The sequence below is a fragment of the Mesocricetus auratus genome, unplaced genomic scaffold, assembly GCF_017639785.1.
Source record: "Mesocricetus auratus isolate SY011 unplaced genomic scaffold, BCM_Maur_2.0 Super-Scaffold_100018, whole genome shotgun sequence".
NCBI lineage: Eukaryota > Metazoa > Chordata > Mammalia > Rodentia > Cricetidae > Mesocricetus > Mesocricetus auratus.
The window spans coordinates 7430855-7453859 of record NW_024429199.1 but is presented as its reverse complement, the minus strand read 5'-3'; the positions used below and the strand labels follow the sequence as shown (position 1 = coordinate 7453859).

Here is a 23005-nt window from a genome sequence, read left to right as displayed (position 1 = left end):
CCATCCCCTCCATTATACTCCTACAACTGTTTACTTAACTATTTTCCTTTCATGGGGCTCTCCATGTGTGTCTCTCTTAAGACTACCTTTTTACCCAGCTTCTCTGAGGTTGTGGGTTGTAACCTGGTTATCCTTTGCTTTATATATAATATCCACATACAATGTTTGTTTTTCTGGGTCAGGGTTACCTCACTCATGATGGAATTTGATTAGTTATTTTCCCACAGTTTGATTCATTTTCATAGATACATTAGCAAGCATTTCAAGTGACAACGTATTCTAAATTTAGTCATTACATGAAACCAAAATTCAACTATAACTCTCAAATGCCTCTAATGAAAATTGTCTTGGAAGCTCATATTTTCATAATAAATTAGTATTCAAAAGATAAATGGATATAGTGTTTCCTACTGTGCTCTGATGCAGAGTTGAGAACATACTAAATAAATTCAGTCCCTCGATAGTAACACACATTCAGTATTTCATAGAATGCTTTGTAAGTGCACCCTGAAGAAATGCAGCAGGCAAGCAGAGAAGCAATCAGCTAAAAGCCTGATTAAGCAAGTGAGATTCAAGCAAGATTGATCCCTGAAGTTTCTCAAAATGGGAGCTTCCTACAAACAATAAGCCAATAGAGACAGGCTCAAATATCAAATGCAAAAGTGGGACTATCGATATGTCAAAAATGCAAGAGTGAGGCATGATTCCAGCAATCTGAACAATGGAGTGCATGATTTAGAAGCCTTGCCTCTGTCATAGGGTATCTTGTGCCTATTCTGCACCATCTGTGCACCCTAGGGCTATCCTGAACAAATGACATATGAACAGACTACAAGACATAGTAAGAAAGCAGGAAGTATGCTCTCTATTAACTAGATCAACAGATTTCAGGAAACAGTACATCATTTAAATATTTAAATATGTGATGGAGGTGTGAAAATATATTATAAATTAAAAAAATAATAAAATATTTTCTCACTCTGTTAACTTTCAAAATCATTAAATCTTGCCTATCCCATAAAACTGACAAACATCCTCTCTCCCCGCTCTTTCAAGCACATGCTAGCATTCAGAGAAAAACAGTGGCAGAATTGTAGTTAACATAGTTTTAGTATCAATGAAAATATTCCTGTGATAGTGCTTTCCTGTCAACTTAAATTTGAAAAGAAAAATCCGTTAAATTTTGTAGTATTATATTTGAACAAGTTACTGAAGAAAATGCTAATAAAAATTCCAGGTAACTAAGAAAGAAAAATCCCTCTGAACATTAAAACATTTATGAATCTTCAGGATGGAAACTGTAACTAATGAGCTTTACAACTTCATGATTTGACCCACCTAATGCAAAAATATTTTATGCAGTACCAAAATAGGCATCTCCATCTTTACCACTACATGAAGCCCATACCCCCTCTAACTATCATAAAAAGTTAGTATTTACACAAGCAGAAAGAAACAGAAAGAAATCTTCTCATTTATATTCATCCCTGAGAGGTGTAATTTTACTGGTTGGTAGATATTTCCTTAAACAAGTTAAGGTACTTGAAAGAGGGACTTTTCAAATTGTGGACCAGGCAACATGTCTCCAAAAGGAATAGTATCTAATTTTCCTAGATACATACAATTATTGGCTCAACAGCTTCTCTTGTTCCTACGTTGATCAGCAGAGCAACCACAGCTGTGACAATAATTAACATTTTGTTTGTGATGTGTCAGAATTTAACCCAACATCTTTAAAGTCAAAGAATTCTGTAACCGGAATAAGATTACTTTATGTCAAGAGTGTTACTCTCTGATTCCCAGATGAGCAGCACCAACAGCAAGATGCCACCAGAAAGTAGTTTTTTAACACAATTTTAGGCACTGTGTCAAGAACTCATACCTACTGATCACATAAGAATGATTGTAATTTGGAGAAATTCTTTTATATATACATAAAGTCTAAAATATATGCTGTCTGGGCTGTTCTACTGGTACCTTGCTGGGGGAAGTCCTTTTGTATATATGTTTGTCTTATTGGTTGATGAATAAAGCACTGTTGACCAAAAGGTAAGCAAGATAGGTGGGACCAGGAGTTGCGGACAATTCTAGGAAATGTAGTATAGAGTAGTGTATTGTCATGTGATACTGGGAAGAGAGAACACATGAGGCTGCAGTCTTCAGCAAGATAAGACCTTATAAGAATGTATAGATTAGTTAATGCATTAAAAATTAAGCCAGAGCTAGCCACAAAGAAACCACAGCAAACTGCCAACAGCTTCATAATTAATATAGCATCCTGCATGTTCATTTGGGACTGACAGGGCTCTGGGACTAGGATGGCAGGAAGAATGCTCATTACAGTACCTATTTATGTAGCCCAGGGCATCTGAAACTCATGACAACTCTTCTACCTTAGGCTAGTTTTAGTGTTTTCAATTATACAGTTTACAGTTATTTTCTGTTTTTAAGTTCATCATCTGGCTAAGTGAAGATTAAACTTTTATATTAAGATTTAAGCTTTCAACTAGGATTTTATGAGATTTTATTCCAAAATCAATTTTCATTATTATCATAAATATACATGTGTTTGCCTCAAGAGATGAAGACATAAGACAATTTAAAAGTAACTGGACTATTCTTTCTCCTTTTGGGCATTGAATGTATTTGCTTAATGGTGGTGGGAGTTAAATAACTTAAATGGGCAATTATTTTTATGTAAGAGGGTTAAAATTCTGTACCAGATGAAGTTTCCAGACGGCATAAAAATCAAGAGGCCAAAAATATGTCCAGAATATGTCTTTGAAGTAGCTGTATTTGAATAGAGTTGCAGGAGAATTACCATGTCATCATTGATGATAAACAAAATACTCCTGGGCTCATAACCTAAGCAAAATAAAAAAGGCTAAAAAATAATAGTTCCAGCCATCTGATGATGACATCTCTAAGCATTTAGTTTAGAATATTGTAGAAAAATTCAGCATTCCATGTCTGGATTGAGAGATCGTAAATACAAATAAACAATACAGCACAAGTTGATTCCACTTCTTTCAATGGCATTCATATATGTAACATTTCAAGGGCAGATAAAGACTAGAGGGATCACAGAAATATAACTTACTTTTACCTGAGGACAAATTGACAGAAAGCATGACTTAAAACCAGCACATGGCAGTAACTGTATCAGTTAAATTTTACTTTAACTAGAAAATGAGGAAATATCTCCATGTTTTTTTCCTCTTTTTTAAGTTCAGTGAAACACTGAGTAGAAAAAATGTATTCATCACTTGTCCTGTGTTCAAGCATATCACCATAACAGTATATTATGACAGAAACTGTTTCATTAAAATAAGCAATATATAATGGTGAGTATAAGCATCTGTTCTCCATCTGCAATTGAACTTCTCAGGAGTATTTCTAAAACTAGTAAAACTGAAAAATATTAGGAATAGAAACCCAACTCAAAATTTTCTTTCTCTCTTGAATAGTGGTGAGCATCTTATTTATATGAATACATCACTTGTCATTAGATATACCTAGTAATCTTGAACACACTAAAAAATCAAAGGAATGAAAATGTTCTTCCAAATATGATGTAGTATAAATAGTTTTATACAGACAAAGATTTTCATATGTGACATAGACTTGTTCCCTCAACTTTTCCAATGTAAGTCCCTCTTATCTTCATTACACATTTATTAAAACCAAGAACTGATATTGGCAGGACCTCTTGATTTGACTTTATCTAGATTTCCTATAAATGTGTATGTGTTATTTGAGGGTCATTGCTAATTGTTTCAGTGTCTCCTTTGCAGGCGTTCACACGATTTCATCGTATTGAAAGAACAGTGGGGTCCAGGGAAGCATCTGTTCCTGCAGCAGCATTAGGTAAACAGGCCGGCTTCCCGGCCTGTGTTCTAGTGCCTGCAGATCACCTGGGAACTGCACAGAGCTCCCAATCCCGGCGGGAGCCAAGCACCCCAGACTCCAGGTCTTCTCTCCCACCAATGAGACCAGGAAACCAGAGGAGGCTGGGAGTCCAGGGAAGCAGCTGTTCCCCCAGCAGCATCAGGTAAACAGGTCAGCTTCCTGGCCTGTGTTCCAGTACCTGCAGATCGCCTGGGAACTGCACAGAGCTCCCAATCCTGGCGGGAGCCAAGCACTCCAGACTCCAGGTCTTCTCTCCTGCCAATGAGACCAGGAAACCAGAGGAGCCAGGGAGACCAAGGGAGTAGTTCTTCCAGATCAGGTACAAAAGGACCCGGCATAGGGTCCAGGGGACCAGGTAGGAGGCTAAGTGCCCCAGATTCCTGTTCTTCTTCTCCACCCATGGGACCAGCATTTGGACAAGGAATAGAAGAACCACCAGATTATTGGACTTGCTAGCACCCACCAAAAGGGAACTCTGGTCTCCAGACCAGTAAGGGGCTCTTGCTGCACCCACGAGAAGAAGAGATGGGAAAGAGACAATACAAAAACACACTCAGCAACAGAAAAACAAATATGACACCGCCTGATTCTAGAGACTCCACACCAGCAACACTCCAACATTCCAATGCGAACGAAGCAGAAGAGAACGACCTTAAAAGCACTTTCATGAAAATGATAGAGGCCCTAAAAGAGGATATAGGAAAATCCCTCAAAGAAATGGAAGAAAAAAAACAAACCAAAAAATGCAAGAATTGGAAAAAGAAACATACCAAAAAAGGCAGGAAACGGAAGAAGAAACAAAGCAAAAAATGCAAGAAATGGTAGAAAAAACAAAGCAAATAGTGAAAAAAATGGAAGAAGAAACAAATCAAAAAAGGCAGGAAATGGAAGAAGAAACAAAGCACAAAATGTGAGAAATGGAACAAAAAGCAAACCAAAAAATGCAAGAAATGGAAGAAAGAACAAACCAAAAAATTCATAAAAGGCAACAAATAGATGAAAAGATAAACAGAAAATTGTAAGAAGCAATGCAAACACTGCAAGGGTTGAAAACTTAAATAGAGACATTAAAAAATACAATCTGAAGAAAGGCAGAAAATAGGAAAGCTGGACAAACAGTCAGGCACTACCGATACAAGCATTACCAACAGAATAGAAGAGATGGAAGACAGAATCTCAAGTGTTGAAGATACACTAGGAGAAATGGATTTATCAGCCAAAGAAAACCTTAAATCCAACAAATCCTTAACACAAAACATCCAGGAAATATGGGACACCATGAAAAGACCAAACCTAAGAATAATAGGTATAGAAGAAGGAGAAGAAATCCACCTCAAAGTGGCAGAAGGCATATTCAACAAAATCATAGAAGAAAACTTTCCCAACCTTAAGAAAGACATGCCAATGAAGGTACAAGAAGCCTACAGAAGACCAAATAGAGTGGACCACAAAAAAAATCCCCTCACCACATAATAATCAAGACCCCAAGCATACAGAATAAAGAAAGAATATTAAGAGCAGCTAAGGAAAAAGGTCAAGTAACATATAAAGGCAGACCTATCAGAATTACACCTGATTTCTCCATGGAAACTCTGAAAGACAGAAGGTCCTGGATAGATAGTCTACCTACACTAAGAGACCATGGATGCCAGCCCATACTACTATACCCGGCAAAGCTCTCAATCACTATAGACGGAGAACACAAGATATTCCATGACAAAACTAGATTCAAGCAATATGTGTCCACTAACCCAGCCCTACAGAAAATTTTGGAAGGAAAACTCCAAACCAAGGAAGCTAACTACAACCAGAAAAACATAGGCATTAGAGAATCCCTCTCTACCAACAGCCAAAAGAACAAAGGGGTGAAATTCCACACATAATTCCACCAACAACAACCATTGCAAATCGAAGAAGGATGAGCAATTAATGGTCATTAATATCCCTCAATATTAATGGCCTCAACTCAACCATAAAAAGACACAGACTAGCAGAATAGATTCGAAAACAGAACCCTTCCTTCTGCTGCATCCAAGAAACACACTTCACCCTCAAAGACAGACATTACCTGAGAGTTAAAGGTTAGGAAAAATTTTTTCAATCAAATGGACCCAAGAAACAAGCAGGGGTAGCAATCCTAATATCTAACAAACTGGACTTTAAAATAAAATCAATCAAAAGAGATGAAGGAGATCATTACATACTCATCACAGGTGAAACCCACCAAGATGAAGTGTCTATAATGAACATCTATGCCCCAAATACAAAGGCATCCACATTCATTAAAGGAACATTATTAGAACTTAAATCTCATCTAAAGCCCTACAGAGTTATAGTGGGAGATTTCAACCCACCACTCTCACCACTAGAAAGAATACCAGACAGAAACTCAACAAAGAAGCAAAGGGTCTAATAGAAGTAATGACCCAACTGGGATTAACAGATATCTATAGAACATTTCATCCACATAAAAAAGAATATACCTTCTTCTCACCACCACATGGAACCTTCTCAAAAATCAACCACATACTTGGCAACATATCAAACCTCAGCAGCTACAAAAAATTGGAATAATTCCATGCATCTTATCAGACCACTATGCTTTAAAATTAGAATTCAACAACAACACAAATTGCAGAAAATCTACAAACTCATGGAAATTGAATAATGCTCAACTGCACCATCGCTGGGTCAAAGAGGAAATAAAAAAAGAAATTAAAGACTTCCTCGAATTCAATGAGAATGAAGACACAACATACCCAAACCTATGGGACACTTTGAAAGCAGCGCTACAGGGGAAGTTCGTAGCACTAAGTGCTCACATGTAGAAACAGGAGAACAGTTATACCAGAGAACTAACATCACAGCTGAAAGCTCTAGAACACAAAGAAGCAACCTCCCCCAGGAGGAGTAGACATCAGGAAATAATCAAATTGAGGGCTGAAATCAATAAAGTAGAAACCAGGAAAACAATACAAAGAATCAATGCAACGAAGAGTTGGTTCTTTGAGAAAATCAACAAGATAGACAAACCTTTGTCCAAACTTACCAAACAGCAGAGAGTGAACACGCAAATTAACAAAATCAGAAATGAAAAGGGGGATATAGCAACAGACTCTGAGGAAATCCAGAGAATCATTAGGTCATACTTTGAAAACCTGTACTCCACAAAATTCGAAAATTTAAAGGAAATGGATGACTTCCTGGATAGCTATCACTTGCCAAAACTAAATCAAGAACAGATAAGCAATTTAAATAGACCTATTACCCCTAATGAAATAGAAGCAGTCATCAAAAGTCTCCCAACCAAAAAAAGTCCAGGTCCAGATGGCCTCAGTGCAGAATTCTACCAGAAATTCAAAGAACAGCTTATATCAATTCTTCTCAAAGTATTCCACACAATAGAAGCAGAAGGGTCTTTGCCAAACTCTTTCTATGAGGCTTCAATAACCTTGGTCCCCAAGCCACACAAAGATACAACTAAGAAAGAGTACTTCAGACCAATATCCCTCATGAACATTGATGCAAAAATACTCAATAACTACTGGCAAATCGGATCCAAGAACACATCAAAACAATCATTCACCACAATCAAGTAGGTTTCGTCCAAGGGTAGCAGGGATGGTTCAACATACGAAAATCCATCAACGTAATCCACCATATAAACAAGCTGAAAAACAAAAATCACATCTCACTAGATGCTGAAAAAGCCTTTGACAAAATCCAACACCCCTTCATGATAAAGGACTTGGAGTGATCTGGGATAACAGGGACAGACTTAAACATAATAAAAGCTATATACAGTAAACCAACAACCAACATCAAACTAAATGGACAGAAACTCAATGCAATTCCTCTAAAATCAGGAACAAAACAAGGCTGTCCACTCTCTCCATACCTTTTCAACATGGTACTTGAAGTTCTAGCTATTGCCATATGACAACAAAGGGGGATCAAGGGGATACAAATTGGGAAGGAAGAGGTCAAACTTTCACTGTTTGCAGACAATATGATAGTTTACATCAATGACCCAAAGAACTCTACCAGGGAACTCTTACAGCTGATTAACACCTTCAGCAAAGTGGCAGACTACAAGATCAACTCAAGAAAATCAGTAGCCCTACTATATACAGATGATAAAAGGGCTGAAAAAGAAATCAGAGAAACATCACCCTTTACAATTGCCACAAACAACATAAAATACCTTGGGGTAACGCTAACCAAACAAGTGAAAGACCTGTATCGTAAGAACTTTGAATCTTTAAAGAAAGAATTTAAAGAAGCCCTCAGAAAATGGAAAGATCTCCCATGCTCTTGGATAGGTAGGATCAATGTAGTATAAATGGCAATCCTGCCAAAAGCAATCAACAGATTCAATGCAATCCCCATTAAAATCCCAGCACAATTCTTCACAGACATTGAAAGAACAATAACCAATTTTGTATGGAAAAACAAAAGACCCAGGATAGCCAAAACAACCCTGTTCAACAAAGCAACGTCCAGAGGCATCACCATCCCCGACGTCAAGCTCTATTATAGAGCTATAGTCCTGAAAACAGCTTGGTATTGGCACAAAAATAGACAGGTAGACCAATGGAATCTAATTGAAAACCCGGGTATTAACCCACACACGTACGAACATCTGATCTTTGACAAAGAAGCTAAAAATATACAATGGAATAAGGAAAGCATCTTCAACAAATGGTGCTGGCATAACTGGAGACTGGCATGTAGAAGAATGCGGATCGTTCCATGTTTATCACCATGCACAAAACTTAAGTCCAAATGGATCAAAGACCTCAACATAAATCCAGCCACACTGAACCTCTTAGAAGAGAAAGTGGGTGGTACCCTTGAACGAATTGGTACAGGAGACAGCTTCCTGAACATAACACCAGTAGCACAGACAGTGAGATCAACAATTAACAAATGGGACCTACTGAAACTGAGAAGCTTCTGTAAGGCAAAGGACACAGTCAGCAAGACAAAAAGGCAGCCCACAGAATGGGAAAAAATATTCACTAATCCCACATCTGACAGAGGGTTGATCTCCAAAATTTACAAAGAACTCAAGAAGCAAGTCTCCAAAACATCAAAGGACCCAATTAAAAAGTGGGCTGCAGAACCAAATAGAGAGTTTTCAATAGAGGAGTCTAAAATGGATGAGAGGCACTTGAGAAAGTGCTCAACATCCTTAGCCATCAGGGAAATGCAAATCAAAACAACTCTGAGATACCATCTCTCTCCTGTCAGAATGGCTAAAATCAAAAACACCAATGACAATTTATGCTGGAGAGGATGTGGTGAAAGGGGGACACTCCTCCATTGCTGGTGGGAGGTCCAACTGGTTCAGCCACTTTGGAAATCAGTATGGAGATTCCTCAGAAAAATGGGAATAAACCTACCACGAGACCCAGCAACTCCACTCTTAGGGATATATCCAAAAGATGCCCATTCATACAACAAAGATGTCTGTTCCACTATGCTCATAGCAGCTTTATTTGTAATAGCCAGAACTTGGAAGCAACCTAGATGCCCCTCAACTGAAGAGTGGATATTGAAAATGTGGTACATCTACACATTGGAGTACTATTTAGCAGAAAAAAGCAATGGAATCATGAGATTCGCAGGCAAATGGATGACACTAGAAGAAACCATCCTGAGTGAGGTAACCCAGTCACAAAAAGAGAAACATGGCATGTACTCTCTCATATATGGATTTTAGACATAGATCTGGGGAGTGCCAACCTGCAATCCTATGGCCAGAGAGTCTGGGAAACAGAAACTTCATTTAGTTGCTGATCGAAGAAGAGGCAGACTCCCTTGGTTAAGTACTGAGCTGAACTCAAGAAAGCCAGTAACAGAGAGGGAGGACTGATGATCAAAGGGATTAAGTCTGGGCTGGTTTAACCCCCAGAAACAGCTGACCAGACAAAGGTTAACTCTTGAATCCCAGGCATTAGCCTGGGAAGCCAGCATAGGACTGATCAAGACCCCCTGAATCTGGGTGTCAGTGAGGAGGCCTAGGTAATCTATGGAGCCTTGGGCAGCAGAACAGTTCCCAATCCAAGTATACACATGGACTTTGGACTCCCATAGAACAATGTGAGGGGCACTGTCACCCTGAACTCTTGGGGAAGGGTCTAGGCCCTGCCCTATATGAAATGACAGACTATGGACACCCCCATGGAGGGCCTCACCCTCCCTGGGGGAATGAGGGAATAACGGGGGGGGGGGTTGGAGGGAGGGCACGGAATGAGGGGGGGAAAGGGAGAGGGACCTGGAACTGACTTGTGAAGCAACCTTGTTTCTTATCTAAATTTAAACTGGAAAATAAAATAAAAGAAAGAACAGTGGTCAGGTATTTTCAATACTCTTGCCTTAATTGGTGTTTGTTGAGGAGTTCTACTGCTGGAGTTGAACTTGGGCTTGCTTGGAAATTTGTCCCTAGGTCCCTTGCTCTTGTTATTCAATCCCTTCCTCAGTCACAGTGTCCCCACATCTTAGTCCTGGACTGTGAATGTAATTTCTTCACTTAAATGTGGTCTCTCTAGGTTCTTTGCCATAGTTGTTGTTATTGTTGTTTTACATAGTATTAAAAAATGAATGAAGTGTCTACATGGAAACATACTGGCCACATTAGCCAGGGAATCAGTTAATGGGTTTTAACTCTCCTGCTCCTTCACCAATTCCAATTCCTAGTGTTATTTCTAGTTGTAGCAGGTATCTTGCCTCTCTGCACCACTCTCAGGGAACTACACAGGATATAAAATCAACACACACAGTTAGTATCATTCTTATATAAATGGCAGATTGAGAAAGAGATCAGGGAAACAACACCAGTAAGTCGATCTACAAAATACTATCAGATAGGCTCAAAAATATATAATAAATTGGGGGTAAATCAAATCAAGGAAAAGAAAGACTTGTGTAATAAAAACTTCAAGATACTAAAGAAATAAGTTGAAGAACATATCAGAAGATGGAATGATTTCCCATGTTTGTTTTCCATAGGGAAAATGATACCTAGGCCAGATATGTAGGGTAAAGTTTAATTCTATTGTTTTGCTAAAGGAACAAAGCAATAAAATGGCTTCTGATAACATTTTCTGTATTTGCAGATTGATGCCTTACTCAACCATCCTCAGATAAACTTCCTCCTGCAGCAGATAAGAACAATTACAGAGACCCTCAGCCAGGCATTATGTAAAGAGTGAGATAACTTGGGAAACCCATCACTAAATGAATATCTCTATAAAAACCCCTCCCCTCAAGTCTCAGGGAACCGTGGTGAAGAGAAGCCAGAAAGATTGTAATAGTAAGACAGGATGAAGACACCAAGAAAACAAGGTCATGTAAACACAGCATGACCAAAGCACATGGAGACTGTCACAGTATGTACAGGGCCTGTGAGGGTCTTCACCTGATGAGGTCCGAGTTCTGAGAGAAGAAGTAGACACACATTCCATCCATACTGCATTGCTACCACCAATTTACAAACCCTTGGAAATGAAAACAATGTTTATTCCAACGGAGTCTCACAGAGGAAAACAAACAAACAAAAACGTTCTCACTGCCCAGCAGCAGATGGTGAAAACAAAATTAAACCAACAACATTGTTGGAGGTTTTTTGTCTCATAATCAAGCATTTCCTCCCAATACAGGTCCTTTACATACATTTTATGGTTTCCATTTTTGTGTTTGTATTTAAAATCTGTGTGTGTGAATGCATGTGTCTGCATTGTTTCGTGTTTCTTTTGCTTTATCTTTGGCTTTTTTTTCCTGTTTTGTTTACTTTTTCCTATTCCAATTTGTTTGCTGTGAGGGAGATAGAGACAAACTGGGAGGAATAGAATATGGGGAAACATAATCAGAATATATTGTATAAAGTTATTTTCAATTAATACATGTGTGCAAATTAAAATATATATACATTGAAATATTGCACACCCTTTTATCAATATTTAGAAATCTAAAAGAATAAGGTGTAGTGGCCTGTACAGTGCTTCCTTGGTATTTCCTGAAATGTGGGATCTATTACAGGTAGTGACAAAACATTCCTGCTCTCCCACCTAGATGGCTTTGCAGTGAAACAGAAAGGTCAAGAAGCAAGAAAAAGTCTTCAAGAACATTTACCTCACATTTTTCCTCACATCTACATTTTTCTATTGGATCCTAAAGACTGTATTATTGGCTTTGCTGTTTCCCCCCAAAAGGAGAAATTCATTGGTTAGGAATGTTTCCTGTGTCTTATTCTGGCTTCATTGTTTTTTGTTTTATCTCATTTTCTCATTACCATTTAGATACCTGTTCTCTTTTTCCCTAATGAGAAAAAAGAAATTATGAATTTCAATAGGATGGGAGGTGGTTAGGATTTGGGAAAGGAAACCATATTCAGAAAGATTTGTATTGAAAAAATAATCTGTTTTTAATAAAAGCAAAAGGAAAACAAAAAGGAAAGAAATCCAATGGATCTACTGTGTGCTTCCAAAATCTGTCAGAGAGGGCTCCAAATGTAAGACACGTGGATCAAGTTGACACAATAAGCTCAACTCATTACAGCCATCCCATCCATTTGTTTTATTTTGAACACAATGTATTTGGCTAGCATCAGCTTTAACAGAATAATTTGATGCTGTTTTAGGATATGAATAATATCTAAAATCATTAATATTAAAGTTAGTTATTGTCCATGGCTATAAATACTAGTAAATGAGACTTCCTTAAAATTTTCAAGGAGAAATAACCCTTCAAGTTTGTAGGTAAGATTTATGTAAGATCTTTTTGCTGCTTCAAAACAAATTGCCCTCAAAATGTCTAAAGAAAGGATCTTCCATGGCAACAGAAATATCACAGGCATTCCAGGAATCAGAATTATTTACTTAGATCCAAAAAGAGTATGGAATCTATAATAAATGGGATAAAGGTAAGGATGACTTCAGCAGAAGTGCATCAATTATTGTTATAAATGCTATTAATATACGAGGGTTTCTTTTGGACTAAAATGAACATTCTTAATCTGACACCTGAAACTATCCAGGGAAAGGATGGAAACAATGAAGTTAAATAGGATTGTTGATCAAGAATCCAGATAAAGGAAGACCCTGAACTCCTGCATAATTATAGCAGAAGTGATGATATTTAAAACCTAGAAATGCCTTGAGTCAGTAGCGTCTGCCTTCAGAAATGATATATGACATATGAGTATGGGTAGGAAATGGAGTAAATAGTCATATCTATGTACCTGGAAGGTGATCCTGACAGTAACTCAAAAGAATGTGAATTGAGTAAATTTCAGAGGAAAGACTAGATGTTCCCTTGGTACTAGTAAAATTGAGGTATCAATAAAAATCAGAAGGAAATAGTAAGTAATACATGTCAATAAATGAACTGTAGCTCTACAAGCTATGGAAAGAAATTATAAAGATACATTGAGCAGCGAGCCCAGCTTCAGGTGAGATTGGGTCCCCGGCTGGGACCACCCGCCCATCACCCATCCCCCTCCATCTTCGGGGCCGCTCCCGGCTTCCAGAAGAACCGCCCACACAGGCCCCTCCAAGACCCCAACCCAGCGAGCCCAGCTTCAGGTGAGATTGGGTCCCCGGCTGGGACCACCCGCCCATCACCCATCCCCCTCCATCTTCGGGGCCACTCCCGGCTTCCAGAAGAGCCGCCCACACAGGAAAGAGATCAGCCCCTCCAAGACTCCAACCCAGCGAGCCCAGCTTCAGAAGAGCCGCCCACACAGGAAAGAGATCAGCCCCTCCAAGACCCCAACCCAGCGAGCCCAGCTTCAGGAAAGAGATCAGCCCCTCCAAGACCCCAACCCCAGCGAGGCCAGCTTCAGCTTCAGCTGCAGTAAGGAAGGAGACCAGTGGAAACAGAAAGCCCCCACCAGCACCCACTGGAAGAAGAGATGGGAAGAAGACAGAATAAGAGATCACTCAGCAATAGAAACACCAACACGACCCCACCAGAATCCAGGGATCCAACACCAGCAAGACCTGAAAAGCACTACATAGATGAAGAAGAGGAGACAGACCTTAAAAATTATTTCATGAAGATGATGGAGAGCCTCAAAGAAGAAACGAGGAAATCCCTTAAAGAAATAGAAGAAAAAACAAACAAAAAAATCCATGAAATGGGGGAAAAAATTCAAGAAATAAACAAATCTCTCAAAGAATCTAAAGAGCACCAAGAAAAAACAACCAAGAAAATTAAGGAAACAGCTCAAACAGTTGAAGGATTGAAAGCTGAAATAGAAACGATAAAGAAAACACAGAATGAAGGGATGCTGGAAATAGAAAAGCTCAGTAAACGGTCTGGAATTACAGATGCAAGCATCACCAATAGAATACAAGAGATAGAAGAGAGAATCTCAGGTGTTGAAGACTCATTAGAGGACATAGCATCGTCAACCAAAGAAAATCTCAAAACCAACAAATCCTTAACACAAAATATTCAGGAAATATGGGACACCGTGAAGAAGCCAAACCTGAGAATAATAGGTATAGAAGAAGGTGAAGAACTTCAACTTAAAGGTACAGAAAACATATTCAACAAAATCATAGAAGAAAACTTCCCTAACCTAAAGAAAGATATGCCTATGAAAGTACAAGAATCTTACAGAACACCAAATAGGCTTGACCAGAAAAAGAAGTCACCTCGCCATATAATAATCAAAACATCAAACCTACAGAGCAAAGAGAAAATATTAAGAGCAGCTAAAGAAAAAGGCCAAGTAACATACAAAAGCAGACCTATCCGAATTACACCTGACTTCTCAATGGAAACGATGAAAGCCAGAAGATCCTGGTCAGATATCCTACAAACGCTAAGGGAACAAGGATGCCAGCCCAGACTACTATATCCAGCAAAGCTCTCAATTACCATAGATGGAGAAAACAAAATATTCCATGACAAAGCCAGATTTAAACAATACGTATCCATGAATCCAGCTCTACAGAAAATGCTAGAAGGAAAACCTAGAGCCAAGGAAGATAACTACATTCACAAAGACACAGGCAATATAGAATCATACTTTACAAAACACTAAAAGAAAAAGGGAGGAGAAACTACACAAAATAACTTCACTAACAATAAATCAAGCGCAAACAAGGATCACCAATCAATGGTCATTAATATCCCTCAATGTCAATGGCCTCAACTTACCTATAAAAAGACACAGACTAGCAGAATGGATACGAAGACAGAACCCTTCCTTCTGCTGCATACAAGAAACACATCTCAACACCAAAGACAGACATTATCTCAGAGTAAAGGGCTGGGAAAAGATCTTCCAATCAAACGGCCCCAAGAAACAAGCGGGCGTAGCAATCCTAATATCTAACAAATTAGGCTTCAAATTAAAATCAATCAAAAGAGATGAAGAAGGGCACTTCATATTCATCAAAGGAAAAATACATCAAGACGAAGTCTCGATTTTAAATATCTACGCCCCAAATACAAAGGCACCTACATTCGTGAAAGAAACATTACTAAAGCTCAAAATGCACATAAAATCTCACACACTAATAGTAGGAGACTTCAACACTCTGCTCTCACCGCTAGATAGGACCTCCAGACAGAAACTTAACAAAGAAACAAAAGAATTAATAGAAGTTATGACCCAACTGGGTTTAACAGACATCTATAGAACATTCCACCCAAATACAAAGGGATATACCTTCTTCTCGGCACCACATGGAACCTTCTCTAAAATTGACCACATAATAGGAAACATAGCAAATCTCCACAGATACAAAAAAATTGGAATAACCCCCTGCATCTTATCAGACCACCATGCATTAACATTAGAATTCAACAATAACACAAATCGCAGAAACCCTACAAACTCATGGAGATTGAACAATGCACAATTGCACCATCCCTGGGTAAAGGAACAAATAAAAAAAGAAATTAAAGACTTCCTCGATTTCAATGAGAATGAAGACACAACATACACAAACTTATGGGACACTTTGAAAGCAGTGCTGAGAGGAAAGTTTATAGCACTAAGTGCCCACATGAAAAAACTGGAGAACAGTCATACTAGAGAATTAATAGCACAGCTGAATGTTCTAGAACAAAAAGAAGCAAACTCCCCAGGAGGAGCAGACGCCAGGAAATAATCAAATTGAGGGCTGAAATCAATCAAGTAGAAACCAGGAAAACATTGAGAAGAATCAATGAAACAAAGAGTTGGTTCTTTGAGAAAATCAACAAAATAGACAAACCTCTGTCCAAACTAACCAAAAGACAGAGAGAGAACATGCTAATTAACAAAATCAGGGATGAGAAAGGGGACATAACAACGGACTCTGAGGAAATCAAGAGAATCATCAGGGCATACTTTGAAAATCTGTACTCCACAAAATTTGAAAATTTAAAGGAAATGGACAATTTCCTGGATAGATATCACTTGCCAAAACTAAATCAAGAACAGATAAATAATCTAAACAGACCTATAACCCCTAATGAAATAGAAGCAGTCATCAAAAGTCTCCCAAACAAAAAAAGCCCAGGCCCAGATGGCTTCAGTGCAGAATTCTACCAGAAATTCAAAGAAGAGCTCATTCCAATACACGTCAAAGTATTCCACACTATAGAAGCAGGAGGCTCACTGCCAAACTCTTTCTACGAGGCTACAATTACCTTGATACCCAAGCCACACAAAGACACAACTAAGAAAGAGAACTATAGACCAATTTCCCTCATGAACATTGATGCAAAAATACTCAATAAAATACTTGCAAACCGGATTCAAGAACACATCAGAAAAATCATCCACCATGATCAAGTAGGCTTCATTCCAGGAATGCAGGGATGGTTCAACATTAGAAAACCTATCAATGTAATCCACCATATTAACAATCTGCGAAAGAAAAACCACATGATCATCTCACTAGATGCTGAAAAAGCCTTTGACAAAATCCAGCACCCCTTCATGATAAAGGTCCTAGAGAGATCAGGGATAACAGGAACGTACCTGAATATAATAAAAGCAATATACAGTAAACCAACAGCTAACATCAAACTAAATGGAGAGAAACTCAAAGCAATTCCTCTAAAATCAGGAACAAGACAAGGCTGTCCACTCTCTCCATATCTCTTCAATATTGTACTTGAAGTTCTAGCTACAGCAATAAGACAACAAAAGGAGATAAAGGGGATACAAATAGGAAAAGAAGAAGTCAAACTTTCATTATTTGCAGATGATATGATAGTTTACATAAATGACCCAAAAAACTCCGCAAGGTTACTCCTAGAGCTGATAAACACCTTCAGCAATGTGGCAGGATACAAGGTAAACTCAAAAAAAAAATCAGTGGCCCTATTATATACAGATGATGAAGTGACTGAGAAAGAAATCAGAGAAACATCACCTTTTACAATAGCCAAAAACAGCATCAAATATCTGGGGATAATGTTAACCATGGAAGTGAAAGACCTGTATATCAAGAACTTTGTGTCTTTGAAGAAAGAAATCAAGGAAGATACCAGAAAATGGAAAGATCTCCCATGCTCTTGGATTGGTAGGATCAACATAATAAAAATGGCAATCTTGCCAAAAGCAGTCTATAGATTCAATGCAATCCCTATCAAAATTCCATCACAATTTTTCAAGGACCTGGAAAGAACATTAATCAACTTTATATGGAAAAACAAAAGGCCCAGGATAGCCAAAACATCCCTATACAATAAAGGAACTTCAGGAGGCATCACCATACCTGACTTCAAGCTCTATTATAGAGCTATAGTCCTGAAAACAGCTTGGTATTGGCACAAAAATAGGCAGGTAGACCAATGGAACCGAATCGAAAGCCCTAATTTTAACCCACACACCTATGAACACCTGATTTTTGACAAAGAAGCTAAAACTGTACAGTGGAAAAAAGAAAGCATCTTCAACAAATGGTGCTGGCATAACTGGGTAGTGGTATGCAGAAGACTGCAGATAGATCCATGTTTATCGCCTTGTACAAAACTTAAGTCCAAATGGATCAAAGATCTCAACATACATCCAGCCACACTGAAACTTTTAGAAGAGAAAGTGGGAGATACTCTTCAACGAGTTGGTACAGGAGACCACTTCCTAAACATAACACCAGTGGCACAGGCACTGAGATCAACAATTAACAAATGGGACCTTCTGAAACTAAAAAGCTTCTGTAAGGCAAAGGACACAATCAAAAAGACAAAAAGGCAGGCCACAGAATGGGAAAAGATATTCACTAACCCTACATCTGACAGAGGGCTAATCTCCAAAATTTACAAAGAACTCAAGAAACAAGTCTCCAAAACACCAAAGGATCCACTTGAAAGGTGGGGTACAGAGCTAAATAGAGAATTCTCAGTAGAGGAGGCTAAAATGGCCAAGAGACACTTAAGAAAGTGCTCAACATCCTTAGCCATCAGGGAAATGCAAATCAAAACAACTCTGAGATACCATCTTACTCCTGTCAGAATGGCTAGAATCAAAAACACCGAAGACAATTTATGCTGGAGGGGATGTGGAGAGAGAGGAACACTCCTCCACTGCTGGTGGGAATGCCAACTCATACAGCCTCTTTGGAAATCAGTATGGAGATTCCTCAGGAAAATGGGAATTAATCTACCACTAGACCCAGCAATTCCACTCTTAGGCATTTATCCAAATGAGGCAGGTTCATACAACAAGGGCATCTGCTCCACTATGTTCATAGCAGCATTGTTTGTAATAGCCAGAACCTGGAAGCAACCTAGATGCCCCTCAACTGAAGAGTGGATAGAGAAAATGTGGTACATTTACACAATGGAGTATTACTCAGCAGAAAAAAACAATGGAATCTTGAAATTCGCAGGGAAATGGATAGCACTGGAAGAAACCATCCTGAGTGAGGTAACCCAGTCGCAAAAAGACAAACATGGTATGTACTCACTCATATATGGATTTTAGATATGGATCAGGATAGTGCCAGTCTGCACTTCCACAGATAGAGAGTCTGGGAAACAGGAAAGAACCTAAAAGATATGCATATATGCATAGTACCCAAGAGAAGAGGATGGAGACAAGATCCTCTGAATGGATGGGGAACAGGGCGGGGGGGGGTAGTGGGACCTGGGAAGAATAGAGGGGGTAAAGAGGAAGGGAGTTGGTCATGGGGGAACAGGAAGTTGAGGGGGTGGGGGTAGAATAGGGGGAAGAGGGAATCATAGGATCGAAGACAGATCAGGCACCAGAGTGACCTCGAGTGATCTAAAGGTATAACATCAATTGGCAAGCTAAACAATAGTGGAAGGACCACCTCGAATGCCCATTCCTGATAATGAACTTGATGTCTATAACTACCCGGGAGCCTTTATCCTGGGACTGATGGAAGCAGAGGCAAACACACAACTAAGCACTGAACTGAACCCAAGGAACCCAGTGACAGAGAGAGAGGAATGATGAGCAAATTGGCAAAGAATGGGCTGGCAAAACCAGAAGAGACAGCTGATCTGAACAGGGGAGTGCTCTTGGACCCTAGACCGACAGTGGGGAGGCCAGAATGGGACTGATCTGGACCCCCCAAATGTGAGTGTCAGTGAGAAGGCCTGGACAACCTATGGGGCTCTGAGCTGTGGATCAGTGTCTATCCCTGGTATACAATCTGTCTTCATGTGCCTATAGCACAAAGAGAGATGCTCTCTCAGCCTGGACTCTTAGGGGAGTGCCTTGACCCTACCAAGTGTAAAATGATAGACTCTAGACATCCCCTATGTGGAAGGATTTGGCAATAGGGTGGGAGGGAGGGTGGAAGGGGAGTGCGGGAGGAGGGGAGGGAGAGGGAACTGGGATTGACATGTAAAACAAGCTATTTAAAATTAAAAAAAATACTCGCAAAAAAAAGATACATTGAAAAGTGTTTTTTGATATTAATGTCTTAGAAACATTTGTTACTTAAAGATTTATCATGTGCTGAAAACAGTCTTCGGTTCTAGGAGTGCATATCAGTGAATATTAATATAATGACTACTATATCTTAATGATAATATACAGACATTTTGGAATAATTGAACAAAATTATTTCTACAGCTATTGAATACATTAAGAAGAATTGTGTGCTGTATAGAGGATTAGAAGTGTCAACTTTGTATTGCATGAGAATGGTTACTCTGTGGCCCACAGTAATGCTTATTCAGATACCTGTGTCCTCATACAATAATGAAACATTCAGAGAAACTTAATCAGCATTTGTAATATATGTTATGATCTTCCTATCATTACATGAATATTACCTGTAATTTCAATTCTATTTGATAAAACGGCTCAAATGGAAAGAGGCTGTTGAAGAAGGCACTCTTCTAGGAGGGGGGTTGCGCTCTACTTTGGTACATCCCAGCCTTGAATTCATTAGAGCCTTCTAATAAAAATCAGAAAATCCATATAGAAGTTATTAAAAGAGCACTCAAAATTCGTGAAATGACAATTACTAAGAATGCAGGTGTCGATGGATCTTTGATAGTTGAGAAATTTCTGCAGAGTTCCTCGGAAGTTGGTTATGATGCTATGCTTGGAGATTTTGTGAACATGGTGGAAAAGGGAAACATTGATCCAACACAGGTTGTAAGAACTGTTTTACTGGATGCTGCTGGGGTAGCCTCCTTACTAACTAGAACAGAAGCTGCAGTGACCGAAATTCCTGAAGAAGAGAAGGATCCTGGTATGGGCACAATGGGTGGACAGGGAGAAGGTATGGGAGGTGGCATGTTCAAACTCCTAGAATAGTGCTTTGCCCTTATCAATCAACTGTGACAGGAAGCTCAAGGCAGTTTCCTCAGCGTTAACTTCTGAGACATCATCTGAAGAAAATAACTGAGAGAAGGTTGGCTGATCACTATAACTATCAGTTACTGGTTCCGATTGACAATTCATAATGGTTTACTGCTGTTATTGTTTATGTCTATAGAAATTTATTTTGTATTTTTGAATAAAGGCATTTGTACATTCCTAATATTGGCTACAAGAGCCATATACCAGTGTCCTACTTTCAACTTAAATCACTGAGGCAGTTATACTGTTCTGTCACAGTCAGGATTGTAGTCAACAGATGAGAAGTTCACAAGCAGCCTTTCTGTGGAGACTGACAATAATTGTGTAAAACATATAGAAGTATCCAATCTTATGACAACATTTGTGTAATAAATTTTTGTTAAAAAAAACAAAGGAAAAAGGTTATAAGCACATACCTGACTCTGCAGCTAATTCTGAGATGCTATGTTTTCCCATGTCCATTCTGTACTGTCATTCATATTTAATCTGCCCAGTGCTCATCAGTCGCCTGGTGTAGGAAAAGTATCAATAATTAATATTTCTTCTGTTGTCAGTGACATAAGAGATAAAAGTAAAAAGTTGAAAATAATTGCACTGCACGTTAAAATGACAGGTGAAAACCAGTGTGTGTGTGTTCTGAAGTATTATTGGCATTACAGCAGGAAATACTATATAAACTGATTTTCATTAAGATCAAAGCCCAAGGGTCTAAAATTTAAAAGTAAATCGCAAAAGCTTAAAAATCATTTTGTTTGAGATGTTATATCTTGAAATTACAGAGAAACCTACAATTCTTATGAAATAATAACATTGTACAATAAGGGTAGAAAGCTGAATTCCGGGGAGGTGCTTGGCCACACCATACAGCAATAACAGAACATTTTAAAAACATGCCAGCATCTGCATTGACATTCCTTAGCTGGTGAAACTGGTGTTTTTGAGTGCATTGAAGCTAGATTTGCCTGAAAAAGCCTAGCAAATTGCTTACTTATCTGACAACAATATAATTAACAGGAGAAAAAGAAGTCACTTACTACTCAGGAGTATTGGTTTATGAAATCTTTGGTCATAATATGAGGATGTGAGAAACAATTCTCCACATACTCCAAACAACAGAGATGAATGGCGCTAAAGACCAGAAATTTAAAAGGAATGCTTGTGACAATGCATAACAAATCACAAAATTTAAAAACAGCAACAACGTCCACAAACCAAAAGCAAGTATAACCACCAAGAACTGTCATATCTTATCAGAAACAACAATGCAGCTCTTTGTCCAGACAAAAACACAGAAATAAAGTTAATGATCATAAACTTTATTATGATTGACTTCTGCAGCATTGACAGTTCTATATCTATTCAACAAACTTTTGTAGGAAATTTCCTTTACAATTTTTATCCTATTATTTTTATATTTTCATCCCACAGTTTTAAACCAATATCATTACATCTTTTGCAATTTTTGATGAGCTATAGTTCATTTTTACATATTTCCTAAACTGTATATATGCAACATGTAAAAGCTTTTAGAAAAAATAATACTTAAGTATTATTTTGTAAAGTTGATTCCACAAATTTGTCTTTGTTACACACACACACTCACACATGCACACACATAATTATATAATGTATATGTTACTTGCAAATAAAAATATAATAAATCAAAATTATACAGACATAACCTCCATATATCTCAATGAATTTCTGTACAAGTGGCATGGCCATTGTGAAGCTGTGAAGCTTCACACTAAGTTTACTACATTTAATATCAATTACATTTTTATGCACTTACCTACCACCAACATAAAAAATCGAAATCAGTGTTAAAACTAAAATAATAATTGACTCATAGCTTTTTGATTTTTTTTCCTTTTTTTCTTTAGGTTAGAAATAATCATGTTTCACATGTCAATCCCAGCTCCTCTCCCTCCCCTCTTCCCCCACCCTCCCCATCAGGTCCCCCAGTCCCTCACCCAATCTCCAGTCCGATCCCCAAGGAGGGTGAGGCCCTCCATGGTGGATCTCCAGTAACTGTCATTTCATCCAGGGCAGGGCCTAGGCCTTCCCACAAGAGTCCAAGCTGAGAGAGCCTCCCATTGTGGCATGGATACTCAAAGTTGATTTGTACACCAGGGATAAATACTACCCAAGGCCCCAGAGATTACCTAGGCCTTCTCACTGACACCCACATTCAGGGGATCTGGGTCAGTCCCATGATTTCCACACTGCCATCAATCTGGAGTCCAAGAGCTCCCCCTTGTTCAGGTCAGCTGTTTCTGTGGGTTAAACCAGCCCACTCTT

At 38.6% G+C, this 23005-nt stretch overlaps 1 long non-coding RNA gene across 2 annotated transcripts in view; it reads right to left on the bottom strand.

Annotated features, from left to right (window-relative positions):
- LOC121132901 overlaps positions 1 to 23005 on the bottom strand; it is a 138090-nt gene that overhangs the window by 99159 nt on the left and 15926 nt on the right. For both annotated transcript variants that reach the window (XR_005869604.1, XR_005869603.1), the window contains exon 2: positions 21121 to 21212. This is a non-coding gene — a long non-coding RNA (uncharacterized LOC121132901). The remainder of the gene's footprint in view (positions 1 to 21120; positions 21213 to 23005) is intronic.